Genomic DNA, 16640 nt, shown 5'->3' on the forward strand with positions numbered 1-16640 from the left:
AGTCAAGGATATCTCTGAGTTCAATGAGTCTTTCTAGTGAATTGTCATACCTGAGTGATCAGTAGGAAGCCCCAAATTTGTAGCCAATTGGTCGGAAACATTCTATGAATACTTGAGTTAGCCCCTGGTTTCTGAAGTTGACCTAGGGGCCCTGGAGTCAGCACCTGGTCTCTGAAGTAAGGGCAGTCTTGTTGGAGATTGTGCCATTGTAAGCAAAGTTAGGGGTCCTCCAAAAGAAAGAAAGACATAGCCTTTATGACACATACAAGACAAGTCATTCTAGACCTCAAGCTATTTTCTATAATCTATGCCTTACTGTGTCTACTTTCTCTAGCACAATTATTGCAGAACTTTCAAGAAGGCATTAGAATTACAAAGAAATACAAAACCTTAATAATTAAAGATTTTAAGGGAATAAAGGGAATGCAAAAACTAACAGTCTCTTCCAGGCCAGGAAATAGCCTAACCATATCAGAGACAATAAATCAGTGGTAAAACTCCCAGTGCTGTTTCAGAAGTAATCAAGACTCTTCATTCCTTACTTGAGATAAGGAGCCCCAAACCCCATCCAATTCATACCAGCTCTCAGAGCATACCCATAGCCCCTTGCTCTTGTCCTACAATTACCTCTCCTTCAATACAATGTTAAAATCTCCACCCAGCAGAAGAACAAGTTTCATTAGCATAACATAGCACAAGTGTGTAGGCATGCTTTCTAAGTAACCCTGTGCAACCTTACACCCAACTTTATATATGATAATAAAACTTCTTTACTGAATATCTATCCTAATCCTAAATTAAAGAAACCTATTCACCCCCACTCAGAGAGTCACTGCTTTGGGAGTTATTTCCTGTGATCTCCTTACTTGATCCCAATAAAGTTTCCTTTGTGTGACAACTCTAGCTGATATAGTCTCTATCGGTAATGCATCAGGAAGCAAACTCACATTAATTTGGTTACATCTTTAATCTGTGGAGTCTGCACTAAGTCCTGCTGGTCAGTATTGGAAGTCATTGCAGCTACCAGGAGGTTTTCTATTCCCCACCTTATACACTGTAAATCTGTGGTCAAACACAATTTGGGTCATATCCCTTATTATTCCCATTGTCAAATCAGAGACATTTAGTTCAATAGTGTATAACCTTGTATTTGATTACTTTAGATTCTAGTTTGGATAACTATCCATAACAGTCAACAGAATCAGTCAAGGCAAGTTTCATTTTTACACAGCATTAAGTACTCTTGTCTTTTCCAGTTTAGTAAACTGCCCGATATTTTGCAGTTACTAAACACGCTCTAGTCTATTCAAATAGTAGAGTCAGAATCAGTTAGATGTTTTTGAAGCTGAATTTACATTGCTAAAACGTGAAGGTACAATTCCCTTGATCAGGCTCTATTAGACACCTGAAAGGCTTAGTAAAACAGAGAGTTGAAAATACATTTGTAGTATTATTTTTTAATTGAAATTTCTCAGTAAAATGGAGCAATGCATTATGTGCTAGATAATATGAAGTTTAACAAATAGAATTAACCTTAATTTGTGAAGTATACTTCAATATATTTGACAAGACAGTTGATAATAATTGCAACTGTAAGTATAACCTTTAGAAAGTTCCCTTGACATTTTTTTCATCTTTTAATCTTCATTCTCTTTGATTAATTTGTAATTGCAAGCCATTTACTTTGTTTTTAGTCTAACATGTTTACCTTATCAATTTTTGAAACCCCATTCTTTGCATGTTTCCTAATTATCTATTCAGGGACAAAATCCCCGGGATTTTACAAAAGCAGCATTGATTATGTATTACATTATCCCCTGGAGGAAAAGTGTGAGAGCTATTGACTTTGGTTTTTGCCTCAGTTTGACTAAGATGAGTAGGGTAGTGGTATCAGTATAATCTTTTGGAAATAAATAAGACTATATATATAAGAACACTGCTATACACAAGATGTTAATAATTTTGAAAAGAAGTGCTAAAACTTTCCTCTGAGGTGACAAAGAGCTGTTCTCTCACACAGACACAAAATAAACACACAGGGATGGTAGTTCAGTAAGATCTTTTTATGAGCAAATTCAGTTTAAGTTAATACATTATATTTACAGTAGAAATTCAATGCAATTTAATCAATCAACCAACTAGGACCCAGAGACAAAGAGAGTCATCTCTAAGTAACTCAGAATCATTTGATTAGGAATAGCCAGACCTTTAGACAAAACAGTCTACCATTTTACCATAATGGGAACAATTAGAATAACTGATTTTTATTTTCATTCTTTAACAGAGAGCAGATTCTTTCAGCTGTAGATATATTCCATTGAAATAACTCTGTGGAAATGCATACTCTCATTCAGACTGATGAAAGAAAATACTATTTAAATGGAAAAATATTAATTTACTGAAACCATATGGCTCTCCCACATTGCCTAACGCAGAACATGAGACCCTTTTGTAGAATAGGGAATTGTGCTAATGTAACATAGGTAAATATAATTCTACAGGTAAAACTTATGTCCTCCATATGTTCCATTACTTTAATTTTTGTTATCGTTAAAATGGAGAAAATGAGCTAATATTCACATTTTTGCAGAGTGCTAAAAAATAAAAAAACAAATTTACAAAAAAAAAAAAAAAGAACATGAGAACATGATAAGTACGCTACTTCCTTAGTAGGGAAAGATAAAAAATTATCTATCTATCTACATGTAATATATCAGTGTGTATGTGTATGTATACAAATATATAGTAGATATGTTTGCAATGAAGGATAATATCCATTATCTTTTAAATTACACTTAAAATTGATAAACAATTTTGTAGAATCTGTGTGTTTTTAAAAAAGAAAATAAAACCAAAGCAGATCTTCAGAGAATATTATGACCAAATTATTATTATTATTAGTAGTAAATTATTATTATAATTATAATTATTTATTAATTATTACCAATATTATTCCTGGCATGCTAGTATTGCTAGTATAAAATAATCCATTCTCACTGTATCGATATTCTTTTTCTAAATAATATGTATATAAGATCACTCTAGCTGTATTCTTGCATTATTTTGTTTTTCTACTCTATTTTTTATTATTTTTTATTATTTTAATTTTTTTAATTTTTTTTTTCAATATATGAAATTTATTGTCAAATTCGTTTCCATACAACACCCAGTGCTCATCCCAACAGGTGCCCTCCTCAATACCCATCACCCACCCTCCCCTCCCTCCCACCCCCCCATCAACCCTCAGTTTGTTCTCAGTTTTTAAGCGTCTCTTATGCTTTGGTTGTCTCCCACTCTAACCTCTTCTACTCTATTTTTTAAAGTCTATATGATTATGGATGAATCGATTTGAAGACTGAGTATTTATCACTAAAATGTTAAAAGATAAACTTATATATAATTTGTTAAAGAAAAGAATCATCATCCAGAAAGAATAAATTGATCTTAGTAGTTTAGCTTATATAATGTTATGCATTTTTCATTGCTTCTAGGTGTCTATGAAGTGAATGTTTTCAATCATACCTTTAGTAAATCCAAATATCTTCTGAACACATGCTAATAGATGACATTCAATTTCATGAGTGGTGCTATTGATAGAAGAACATTTATAATGTGATTTTAGAAATTCGTTTCCACATACATTCTAAACTCTTCACTTTATAATTCTTTGTAAACAGAAAGAGAGCTATCATATGTCTCTACAGTGCCGTGCAGAATTACATCGAAATTATTCTCCTGAAAGACATTATGGCTCACATATATCATCATTATCTACAGTACTGCTATGACAATAAAGTGAAAACTTTTATTTTAACATGCTCTACAAAATAACAATAATTATTCAGAAAAGATGATCAGGAAATACCATTCCCATTTTAAAGAATGTATTGTACATTTCAGGGAGAACTGTTTCTCCTGAGATTTTGCTTACCCTTCTGCCCTTTTGAGGATAATGTGTCCTTCAAATTGATGAAAGAGTATCAGAAAAATAAAATTTCCATTCTATGGGAAGCAGTCAAATTCATGCATGTGAATCCTTAAAGCCTATGTGATGACAAACTATTCCTGACTAGGATAGGTGATGGCAAGAAGAGCACCACTGAGAAAAGATCAAGACTGGTGGGTAGGCGTGGACATGGGCGTGAGGAGAAAGAATTAAAGAGATGATACCAAGCCATTTGACTTTTTTTTTCCCAATAGAAACAAAATCTCATATGTAAATGGAAAACAAGAATGATTAAAACTCACCCACATGAAAATGTTGAAATGGGAGCTGTTGGGTTCCATAAAGCCTTTCAAAAACCAATATACACAGGGTCCATTGTCATAATCTAATTATTGTTTTCTAGATAAATGATTTAATGCCAAGTGGCAATTGACAATGCCAGTTTTAATAAAAAATAAATGATTATAGAAATTTAAAATTAAATGGACATATTCATTTTAATATAAATAGTCAGCAACTTAAGATCTGCTTTGTTGCTCACTTTAGCTTCTTCATTTTGTATTTTAGATCTCCTTACTATAAAAGAAAAAAATTATTCTGTAGCTATTTTATAAATTTACGCAAAAGGAAAACCTCTGTCTTCAGAGTGTTTGAATTTTGCTATTTCAGTTTATTTTTTAAATTGCATTACAAAATTACAAAACACTTAATTTTTGTAATGAGATTATAACATTTAAAAATGTGTATTATGATAAAAAATAGTCTGCATAAACCCCCTTTTAAAATCCAACCTCTTGATCTATGCTGTATCCATCTAGATTCAGGGTCACATCTACTTCCAGAATAAAAAATAATGCATGTTTTTATTCTTCCTTATAAAGTTTATTTTTAAATAATATTTAATTTCCTCTGATTTTGTTATTATGTAATCTAATCCTTTGTCACTTTATCACCTACATTGCCTATTGTAAACACTGTAGAGAAAATGAGGTTTAAGGGACATAAAGCATCTGAGACCACAGTTACATTGTTTCTAAAGTGTCAGGATGTGTCTTCAGGCTGCGAAGAGCTGTCTTCAAGTATTCAACGCAATGTAAATTAAGGGAATTATTCAGGAGATTACTGAAAAAAAGATTAGTGGTAAAATTAGGCAGAACTGTGCGCCTCTATACCTACTTGATTGCTCTACACTCTCAAATGCCTGAATGACAAAGATAACACCGTTTCTGTACTGTGCTTTTTGAAGTCATTGAATAAATCAGAGTTCTGTTTTTCTAAAAGATTAGTAAAGTAAAAAAAAAAAAAAAAAAGAATATGATGTCTGTATGGAGTTTCCTCACCCAAGAAGAATCATTATCAATGTATACCATTACATATAACAGTGCTATAACATTGTCAGCACTTAGTACGTATGCAGTTATAAATGTGATACACTCATTTCCAAAATCAAATAAGTATCAATGACATCTTATCGGGTTTCCCTTAATTCCAATATCTGGAAATACTTTCTAATATTCTACTTTGGTCCTTGATAGGAGTCATAGGAGTCTGTAAAAGGGTGTCTCTTGTTCTATGGGATAGTAATACAATCCTGAACTGGTTAGAAAAGAAAAATTTGGGTTAATATAATGACAAAATAAATAGAGTGCAAGGGTCTTACTGTCACAATGATTGAGATCAACACAGACTTTCTTTACTGTGGTAATTGGTACCTATCATGAAGATACTTGAAATGTAAGAATCAGTTGTGCCAAAGGCAAATTGACCACTCATTAGTAAAATAGGCCAACTAAGGAAGTTGTACCAAGCAATTTATCAAAAACACTATCAGTTAACACCCTTGACATTAACCCACTATCCACATGACTGTGTATGCAGAAAAGACAATACACATTTAAGAACTGGTGGATTAAAAATCACATAAACTAAACATTACATGAAGCAAAACAAGGCAAAACAAAAAACAAGTTACAGCCTGTATGTGTGAAAATAAAAAGAAAATCCTAATATACATCATTAAAATTCTTTATATTAATGTTGTTTGGGTTTTAATTGTGTTGCCATTATTTATCTATATAACAATTACAAATAAAGATTATTTGCAATTATTTCTTTATTAACTTGTTTTACCATCTTTACTGTTTGGAAAATGTAGCATCATACAGTTTCATACAAATCACTCCCATCATTTTGTCTAGCCAGTTGACTAAGGAAGGAGAGCTCTTGGATCACCTGTATGTGGATACTTTCAAAACATATCTAGGGAAGAAATTTAGAGTATAGTGATTGTTCCAAATTCCTTATATATCATATTGGTTATCATTGGTTCATTGGCACATTAGAGAATCAAATCTGGAAGGGCTTGAGCTCCCTATAGAACACAAACCAAGCCACCATGCAGGTAGACATCCCAGGCTTTGTTCAAGTGAACTCCACAAGAGCACCAGGTTCAGATTCTATGTTTTCTCTGTGGTTCTTAAGGCTTGACGCTTGTTCTATGGCCCTAAGAAACGTTCTGTTCTCCTGGTTTGATAGTAGTATTCCAAGTGGGAAGAATGAGGAAGATAGTGCCTGCCAGATGAGTCTACCATCTCCCCCCCAACCACTTTTGTGGGCTTTTGGGAATGAGCCAGCATCCAATCATTCCTGCTTATATCATTAGTCAGATCTGTGTCACTCGGTCACCATTCTTAAAAGAACCTGGAAATGTTTTCTGAGACGAGTACATCACTCCTTCCATTCAAATTGCAGTTCTTCTTTCTAAGAAGGAAGAATAGAAAAATGGGTATATGACATATAGCGGTCCTTTGGCAATAGGGTGATTCATTTAGCCCTCAGAAAAACCCTATAGAGGTTACCCTACATACAAGTACTGTTATAATACTCATTTCATGTCTATATATTACATGTAATATACCCATTTTATACTAATGTTTATATGCATATATTATAAGCTCCATTTTGCAAATAATATATATGAGGCAGAAAGAGATAAAATAACATAAAGTCATAGAGTAACAAGAAGTAGAGATAAGATCCCATCAAGAGTAGTTTGATTCAGAGCCATGGCAAAACTCTACATTCAAGGAATTCTTCCCAAAGTCTTTCAAGACAATATTTTAGTAGATTTTAGGGGTTCTTGTGAATAAAAATTTAACATCAATAATTTTTGTCTCTAAAAAACAAATCTCTCCTCTAGCCACTACATCCCATTCCCATTTCGCCATTTATATTATGTTATTGCTTTAAGTTTCTACATCAATCATTTTTCCCTTCTACATCTCTCATGTTGTACTTTTTTCATTTACCTTTACATTATATTGGCTCCTTTTTATCTGGTTGCCCTCCTTCAAGTACTCATTTATAGTTATAGAAAAGACCCTTTACACTTGGATTCATTTGTTTATTTTTTATGGTGAACAGCATAAGTGTGAGGTATTATGCTAATACACTTCAAAAAGAGTTAAAAACATTTGTTAATTCCTTCTTTTACTAAACTATTGGTAATTTTATTCTAAAGAAAACACACACACACACACACACACACACAATGAAACCTCTTATCAGATACATGGTTTGCAAATACTTTCTTCCATTCCTTTGGTTACCTTTCACTCTGTTGATTGCTTCCATTGCTATACAAATGCTTTTTAGTTTGATGTAGTCCCACTTGTCTATTTTTGCTTTTGTTGCTGGTACTTTTGCTGTCATATCAGAAAATGTATTACCAAAACCACTGTCATGAAACTTTTCCCCTATGTTTTCTTCTAGGATTTTTACAGTTTTCAGTCTTATGTTTAAGTCTTTTTAACATGTTACTGTCTTTGGTTTAATTTAATTTTATTTTTTAATTTACATCCAATTTAGTTAGCATATAGTGCAACAATGATTTCAGAAGTAGATTCCTTAATGGACCTTACCCATTTAGCCCATCCCCCTTCCCACAACCTCTCCAGTAACCCTCCGTTTGTTCTCCAAATTTATTAGTCTCTTATGTTTTGTCCCCCTCCTTGTTTTTGTATTACTTTTGTATATTTCCCTTATGTTCATCTGTTTTGTCCTCATATGAGTGAAGTCATATGATATTTGTCTTTCTCTGACTGACTAATTTCACTTAGTATAATACCCTCCAATTCATCCACATAGTTGCAAATGGCAAGATTTCATTCTTTTTGATTGCTGAGTAATACCCCATTGCGCATATATATATATATATATATATATATATATATATACCACATCTTCTTTATCCTCTCATCCATCAGTGGACATTTGGGCTCTTTCCATACTTTGGCTATTGTTGATACTGCTGCTATAAACATTGGGGTGCATGTGTCCCTTCAAAAGAGCACACCTGTATCCCTTGAATAAATACCTAGCAGTGCAATTTCTATGTCATAGGGTAGTTCTATTTTTAGTTTTTTTTTTTGTTTTTTGTTTTTTTTAACATTTATTTATTTTTGAGACAGAGAGAGACACAGCATGAACGGGGGAGGGGCAGAGAGAGAGAGGGAGACACAGAATCAGAAACAGGCTCCAGGCTCTGAGCCATCAGCCCAGAGCCCGATGCGGGGCTCGAACTCGCGGACCGCGAGATCGTGACCTGAGCTGAAGTCGGACGCTCAACCGACTGAGCCACCCAGGCGCCCTTTATTTTTAGTTTTTTGAGGAACCTCCATACTGTTTTCCAGAGTGGCTGCACCAGCTTGCATTGCCACCAACAATGCAAAAGACATCCTCTTTTGGCCTTATGTTTAAGTCTTTAATACATTTTGATTTGATGTTTGTGTATGGCTTAAGTGTCCAGATTCATTCATTTGTATATGGATATTCAATTTTTCCAACAAAATTTGTTGAAGAGACTATTCTTTCTCCATTGTGTATTCTTGGGACCCTTGTGCTAAAGTTGACTTAAATGTGTGGATTTATTTCTGGACTCTCTCTTCTGTTCATATGGTGTATATGTCAGTCTTTATGTCAGTACCATACTGTTAAAGTTTCTGTAGCTTGGTGATACATTTTGAAATCAGGAGTAAAATGTCTCCAGCTTTGTTCTTCTTTCCCAAGATTGTTTTGGCTATTCATGATTTTAACCCTTACAACTGTATAGCAATCAAACCAAAACAAACAAAACAAAACAAAACAAAACAAAATGAATAAAAAGACTAATGACCAAAATAAAAATGCGCAAAAGACTTGAATAGACATTTCTCCAAAAGAGACATACAAACGGCCAATAAGCATATGAAAAGATTCTCAACATCACTAATCATCAGGGAAATGCAAATAAAAAACAAAATGATAGATAAACTTACAACAGTCAAGTTGATTATTATCATAAAAAACAAGTGTTGAAAATGATGTGACACTTAAAAACTGAGAACAAACTGAGGGTTGATGGGGGGTGGGAGGGAGGGGAGGGTGGGTGATGGGTATTGAGGAGGGCACCTTTTGGGATGAGCACTGGGTGTTGTATGGAAACCAATTGGACAATAAATTTCATATATCGAAAAAATAATAAAAAATAAAAAAATTTAAAAAAGGGAAAAAAGAAAATGATGTGACAAAGTGGAACTTTTTTTTTAAGTTTATTTATTTATTTTTGGAGAGAGAGAGAGAGAGCATGCTTGAGTGGGGAGAGGCAGAGAGAGGAGAGAGAAAATCCCAAGCAGGCTCCACGACATCAGTACAGATCCAGACGTGGGCTCCATCTCACTAATAATGAGATCATGACTTGAGTTGAAAGCAAGAGTTGGACACTTAACCAACTGAGCCACCCCGGTGCCCAAAGAAATTGGAACTCTTGAACATTGTTGGTGGCAATGTAAAATGGTGTAGCTGCTATGTAAAACACGATGACATTTAAAAATTAAGAGGGTTCATCTCATGTTAAGTGTTCTTGCCACAATTTAAAAAATTTTTAAATAAATGGCCTTAATGTTAGCATGAGGAAGAGTTTGCCTAACCTATAATCGTCATTCTCTGTCTCTTGTTTCTTGTTTCTGTGTCTCTCCCTCCCCTCCCACACTCCATTCTCATAACATTTTATTTGAATTTCATTTACCATACCCATTATATTTACTAGATTAGCATAGCTACTTTTATGAGACAAGTTTTCTCTAGCATCAGCTATTTGAAAGCAGGGCAAGCAGGGCATTGTTGAATATGTTCTCACAGCAACGTGTAGTTTCTGAAGTGATAGTGATGTTTGATAAATGTTTGTTGAGTGTATAAATTTTGAAAATGATTTGTTTATATCATAAAATTTTTTACTGGAGTGACACTGACTAACTACTGAAGTATATATTTTGGACCATTATCTAGCTATTGGTCAGAATATATAGGAATACATATTTTACACACAGGAATGATAACAATATAATCTCATATTGAACTTTTCATTTTGCATTATCATTTTTTCTTTCTCTACCTATTAAAATTGCAAAATAAAAAAGTTTTCTTAGCTCAAGTTGCTGATTTTAACAAATGAATGCAAACAAATGCAAACTGAATTTGTATTCAAGAAACTATAACTTTTTCTAGGGAAAATTTTATTTCAGTTTTACAATCTGCATTCCACAGTACACAATCCGTGGCTAACGTGTATTTATTTATTTTTATTTTTTATTTTTATTTTGGGGGAGGCATGCAAGTCAACAAGCAGGGGAGAGGGAAAAAGAACAAGCAGGTAAGGAGGAACAAGCAGGGGAGGGGGGAAAACAGAGGAGAGGAGGGAGAGAATGTTAAAAGCAAGCTCCACACTCAGCCCTCAGTGCGGAGCCCCAGGCTGATCTCACAACCCTAAGATCATGACCTGAGGCAAAATCAAGAATCAGACACTTAAACAACTGAGCCACCCAGGCACCCTTAACTTGTCTTTACAATGATTGGATCTATAAAAATGAGAGTAAATTGATAAGCACCATATTGTCTAGGAAACAATCTCATTCTTGAAAGCTTGAACTATCAGAAATTTTTCTAGTGAATGATAAAGATAAAGGTTTACACCTACTAGATCATTTATTAGAAATAGTGGTCAATATTCGTTCATCTAACATTATTAGTAAGTCTCTGTCCTAAGAAGATGGCATATTTTGAAAAACACTTGGCATGATCGTGAAATCCAGACAATATTTGGTAAAACTCAACAATTTTTATTTTAAAATGTATGTTTAAAATAAAATATATTTGTTAATTTAATACAGATTGCCTATTTTAAGCTAAGAATGAAAAATATACCAAATATTAAATTTAACTTGAAACAGTGGTTTTTAACCTTGTAGGTTATGTCTTAACTATAACAAAATAATAAAAATAAAATAGTATTTTTAATTAAAAAGCAATAGAGTATGATATAAATTAAAAAGTAACTCTATAGTTTCCTACCACCATAATCCACATATGCCCACACATACAAATACACATTACATCCTATCCACTAGGCATCAGTACTATTTACAGTATGGATTGGATTATATCTCTTTAGACATTCCTTCCTGACCTTCCTTCCTTCTTTCTTTCCTTTTTTTTCTTTAATTCTTTTTTTATTTCTTTTCAAATTAACTTATATAAGGGCATATCTTTGTCTTTAGGTATATGTGCACTTATGTAATATAGACATAATATAAAAATCACAGTATATATTTATATACTGACATATTGCTATATCATTTTACCCAAACTGTGTCATATTGTACTTCTTTTTCTACAGGATTTTTTTTTATTCAACAGCATGGTAAGGATAACTTCTCATATCAATACATACAGGTATTTCTCATTCTTTTTCGTATTCATTTATTTATTAAAAATATCTTTTTCATCAGTGTGTTTCTACTCATAGTTGCTGGGACTATGGCAGTGAGCAAAACAGAAAAATGAACGCAGGTACTGGAAGATTTCTATTTTATAAAGAGAAATAGAAAAAGCCTATTGGCACTTCTGGAGAAAAGTTGAGGGTGAGCACATGTAGATATGGGACGGGGTAGGAGAAGAACTCCAGGTGGAGAAACACAGAGCCAAATCCCTGAGAGCACTTTTGTTGTGTGAGATTGAAGCCTGCTGACCAGAGTAGCGGAGGCACAGTGGGAAAGGGGAGAATAGTGCTGACCAAGATCAGAGACATAGATGAGTGGGTTCATTTAAGGCTTCTGAGTCATGATAAGGGTTTTGGATGTTGGAAAGTCTGAGTGAGATGGAAAATCACTGAAAGATTTGAGACAGCAGTGACTCTGATCTGGCTGCAGTTCTGAAACTAGACCCCAGGAACATGAAAGATAAAATAAATCTCTTTAAAAGGGACTTAGGTGAATTTATTCTGAAAGAATTAGAAGTTACTTTAATTAAGGGAATTGTTTTCCATATTATTAGTTTAACATGTGCAACTTAAAATGCAATGTATAAATTACCCCAAAACAACGAAATGAGGGGACTATGCTTTTATATGATCTTTGCCCTAGAATATTTAAAAAATGTTTACCCTATTCTACCAATCTTGAGTTAAGAGGTATTTAGAAAAGCATGAATTTAAAGCATCTGGAATAATAACGAAAGAGTCAATGATCACATGTAAATATTCACTTTTTCTGACTGATTTGAAAAAGGAGAGCTACCATAATCCAACGGCCAATTGTACTATATCAAATAATCATAACTTAGACTGGAGATCAGCAAACTTTTACTGCAAAAGGCTATTAAGAAATATATTGGGTTTGGGGGCACGTGGGTGGCTTAGTCAGTTGAGTTTCCGACTCTTGATTTCAGCTCAGGTCATGATCTCACAAAAGATGAGATCAAGCCCATGCTGGGCTCTGCATTGACAGCACAGAGCCTGCTTGATTGTATCTCTCTCCTTCTCTCTCTCTGCCCCTCCCCTGCTCATGTGTGCCTGTGAGCACACTCTCTCCTCTCAAAATAAATACAAAAACATTTTTTTTAAAAGAAAAAAGGTATATTGGGCTTTGCTGACCATGTTGTCTCAGTTGCAACTACATGACTGCCATTATAGTGAAAAAGCAGCTCTAGATGATACCAAAACAAATGGGTGCAGTTGTTATCTACAAAAGCAGTGGTAAGTAGAATTTGGTCTGCAAGCCACAACTTGCCAGTGCTTGATCTACCAGATGAATGTAGTGTGAACTAAGGATTCATTTCTGTAAAGCCACAGGACCATATTTGACACATGTCTGTTGTATAATTGCAGAGGCTCTACAGCCTGGCTTTCACTTAGGTCAAATAGCCTATCTGTGTTCTTGCCTACCTGTTGAAAGATATTTGATCTTTAGTAATTACTTTACCTTCCTCTGCCTCACTTGCATTTGTAAATGGACATAATATTCATGCCTACCACATAGAATTGCTATAAAAAATTTTATTTATTTATTTATTTTTAGTTGTTTTTTTTTTTTTAATTAAATACTAGAATGAACTTCAAGCATTTGGAAAGTGTCACACAGTGCATGCTCAACAAACACTGACTCTTATAGGCGTTACTTTTATATCATAGATTTATGATTTTAAAAATGCCATAAAATTCATTGCTAATACTACACAAACATATATAAAATACTTTTCAGAATCAACCATATAAGCAAATTAGTGCATTAGGTACAAAACAGAAAGATCTTCAACAACAGAACTAGAAATTTTAAACATAGGTCTCAAGGTGATTTGAAAAATATAGATTTATTAGATTAAGAAAGAAAATCATCAAACCAACATTTGATTATGTGCAACCTGTATTACCGGTTACTTGTATCACAGTGTAGATGAGAACAAGGCGGGAAGGACCCTACATCTATGTATGGCTCAAATCAATTCCCCAGAGTCACAGGAGGGTGCACAGCCCAGCTGACATCTTGATTTCATACTTCTGGGCTCTAGATTGTGAGAAAATAAATTTCTGCTGTTGTGATAATTTCTAATGGAAATCAAATCAGTTTTCTGAGAACCTTAAGTGCAGAGTATATTAATTCCTAAGTATCAGTTAGTGGATATTTTTATCTTTTGTCCATATTTTAGGTTTACTCTGACTTAGAATATAGCTCCTGCAAAGGGGATTTAGTCTATGTCATCGCAAACTTGCAACAAATTATTTGGTATTATATTTGCTTTGTGCAATATTAAATTAGTCCTATTACAACAGACTTGTTAAATACCTATTTACTTTATGCCATTCATATTTTTGCAACTAATATATTTTTAAAATTCCCACTGAGTTCCATTTAATATAAGAATAGGATGCTTTTCTGTCAGAATAAGTTTTATTTGTTTTCAGGCTCTCAAATTTTCACAATAGAATGTTAATGTTAGCATCTGTACACTAAAAAATAAGAACTTATCTTCAGTCAGTAACACAAAATATCTATCAGGATATAAGGCATTCATGTGATGTGACAATAAATTAATTGATTTTCAGTACATGGCAAAATTGTAACTGAGATCATTATTATTTGAAACAGTCTGGATGGATTGCTAATTATCTATTCCTTCAGATCTCTAGTTGTCAAGTGTTACTGTGTTTAAAAATCATCAGTTGGACTTATTAGTATTCAAAACCTTTGTTCTCTGATTTAATAAATGTTGAGGAAGAGGATAACATTGATGATCTCTCTCATATTTTAATTTCCACCTTGCCCACAGTGGGGGAAATTTGTTCCCTCTCTCATGTTTGCCCTCATGCTCTTGCTTCTGTCTTCCTCTGTGGGCAGCCATCCACTACCAGCTGCTCTAGTTCTCTAACTGAAATGTACCTAAGACACTCATTGTACAAGGTTTTATTTATTAATGGGTGGCAATAATGCCTCATAGTTAAGAACAAGTTTCTGTTACCTGACAGAGAACCAGTTCTGATCTCACATTCTGCTGCTACCAGCTTGAAAATCAATACTCAAGAGAAAAGTGATGGTAGGAAAGAAAAGTTTGCTTCATTCAGGAAGCAGGAAACCTGGGAAGATGATGGACTAGTGTTCCAAAGACCATCTTCCCAGTCCTGGTGAAGCCAGAGCATTTTATTTATTTATTTTTCTTTTTTTATATATGAAATTTATTGTCACATTGGTTTCCATACAACACCCAGTGCTCATCCCAAAAGGTGCCCTCCTCAATACCCATCACCCACCCTCCCCTCCCTCCCACCCCCCATCAACCCTCAGTTTGTCCTCAGTTTTTAAGAGCCTCTTGTGTTTTGGCTCTCTCCGTCTCTAACCACTTTTTTTTTTCCCCTTCCCCATGGACTTCTGCTAACTTTCTCAGGATCCACATAAGAGTGAAAACATATGGTATCTGTCTTTCTCTCTATGACTTATTTCACTTAGCATAATACTCTCCAATTCCATCCACGTTGCTACAAAAGGCCTTATTTCATTCTTCCTCATTGCCACGTAGTATTCCATTGTGTATATAAACCACAATTTCTTTATTCATTCTTCAGTTGATGGACGTTTAGGCTTTTTCCATAATTTGGTTATTGTTGAAAGTGGCTGCTATAAACATTGGGGTACAAGTGCCCCTATGCATCAACACTCCTGTATCCCTTGGGTAAATTCCTAGTAATGCTATTGCCAGAACATTTTAAAGGGGAAGAAGGAAACAGTGGGGTAGGGAAAGGTTGGGGCCTATGTTTAGAAGAAGATTAGGAGACATGACTGTAAACAAACTTGCTGTTATCTGTTGCAGCTGTTTTTGAATATAGTCAAGCCTTATCTTATGGGAAGTCTGGCCCTTCTCCTCAAGGCCAGTGGTCTGCAAATCTCAAGGAAAGTAGGTTAGTTCTGCCACAGAGCAAAGGGTTTAGGTCAGCAATCAAGGAGTTTGAATCAAGTTAACCCTTAAGACCAGTTAGAGTGCTGTTATAGTTCTACCCTTCCTTTTTTACCTGTTGGGATCATGTTTCACAGGATCTTCTTTCATTTTCTTTTTCTCTCCATATTGTAATATCACTCTGGATACCATTTGACAGAGGTAAACCCAAGCACATATGTTAGGTTTATGTAGTGGATTGAGCTATGCGGGAGGTGGGGATGAGTAAGGTAGTATAAGTGAGTGGCTTGTCTCATCCATGATTTGCCTATATTGGAGATTTATTTTCCTGTGTGCATTCCTTTCCAAGACTGCAGCAGAAATGAAATGTAGAATTTGGGACTTAAAACTCAACGCTCTAACTTGAACATTCTTAAAAGCTATACATTATTATTGAAAGAAATAACTAATTGAAGAAACTTTCTTGATAGATATCAATAAAGACACCTCTATTTTAGTTAATATTTTGTTGTGTGCATATGTGTGAGAGTCTGATAAACCATAATCAAAAATTACTCATGAGTTTTTCTCATGGGAAAGTTTATATCCCCATGGGCCCTGTATACTGATGCTTATGAAAACATTGATTTTGTATTACAGATGAGCTTACATTTCTGCTTTGTTTTCTGGGAAGGAAAGTTAAATATTCTCAATTTGAGTAGCAAACATCTGACAAGTTACATGTAGACATTTATCTACTCTTTCTAAATGTTTCTTGAACATTCTAGGATTTCAATCTCAACTGGAATCTGAACTCACCTTGCAATCTTCCTGGTCACCACTCTCATTTCCTTATCAATTGTTTCCAATTATTTTCCATTTTTATCAAACTACACAGGTTCTCAATAGACAAGCTCAATTTCTACATCTCAGACCATTATACAGGACCTTCTAAATT

General features: G+C 34.1%; 1 long non-coding RNA gene across 1 annotated transcript in view; it reads left to right on the forward strand.

Annotated features, from left to right (window-relative positions):
• Positions 1-16640, forward strand: part of LOC131507160 (uncharacterized) — a 213960-nt gene that overhangs the window by 119377 nt on the left and 77943 nt on the right. The gene's annotated exons all lie outside the window — the stretch shown is intronic.

Source organism: Neofelis nebulosa, chromosome 3 (genome assembly GCF_028018385.1).
Source record: "Neofelis nebulosa isolate mNeoNeb1 chromosome 3, mNeoNeb1.pri, whole genome shotgun sequence".
Taxonomy (NCBI): Eukaryota; Metazoa; Chordata; class Mammalia; order Carnivora; family Felidae; genus Neofelis; species Neofelis nebulosa.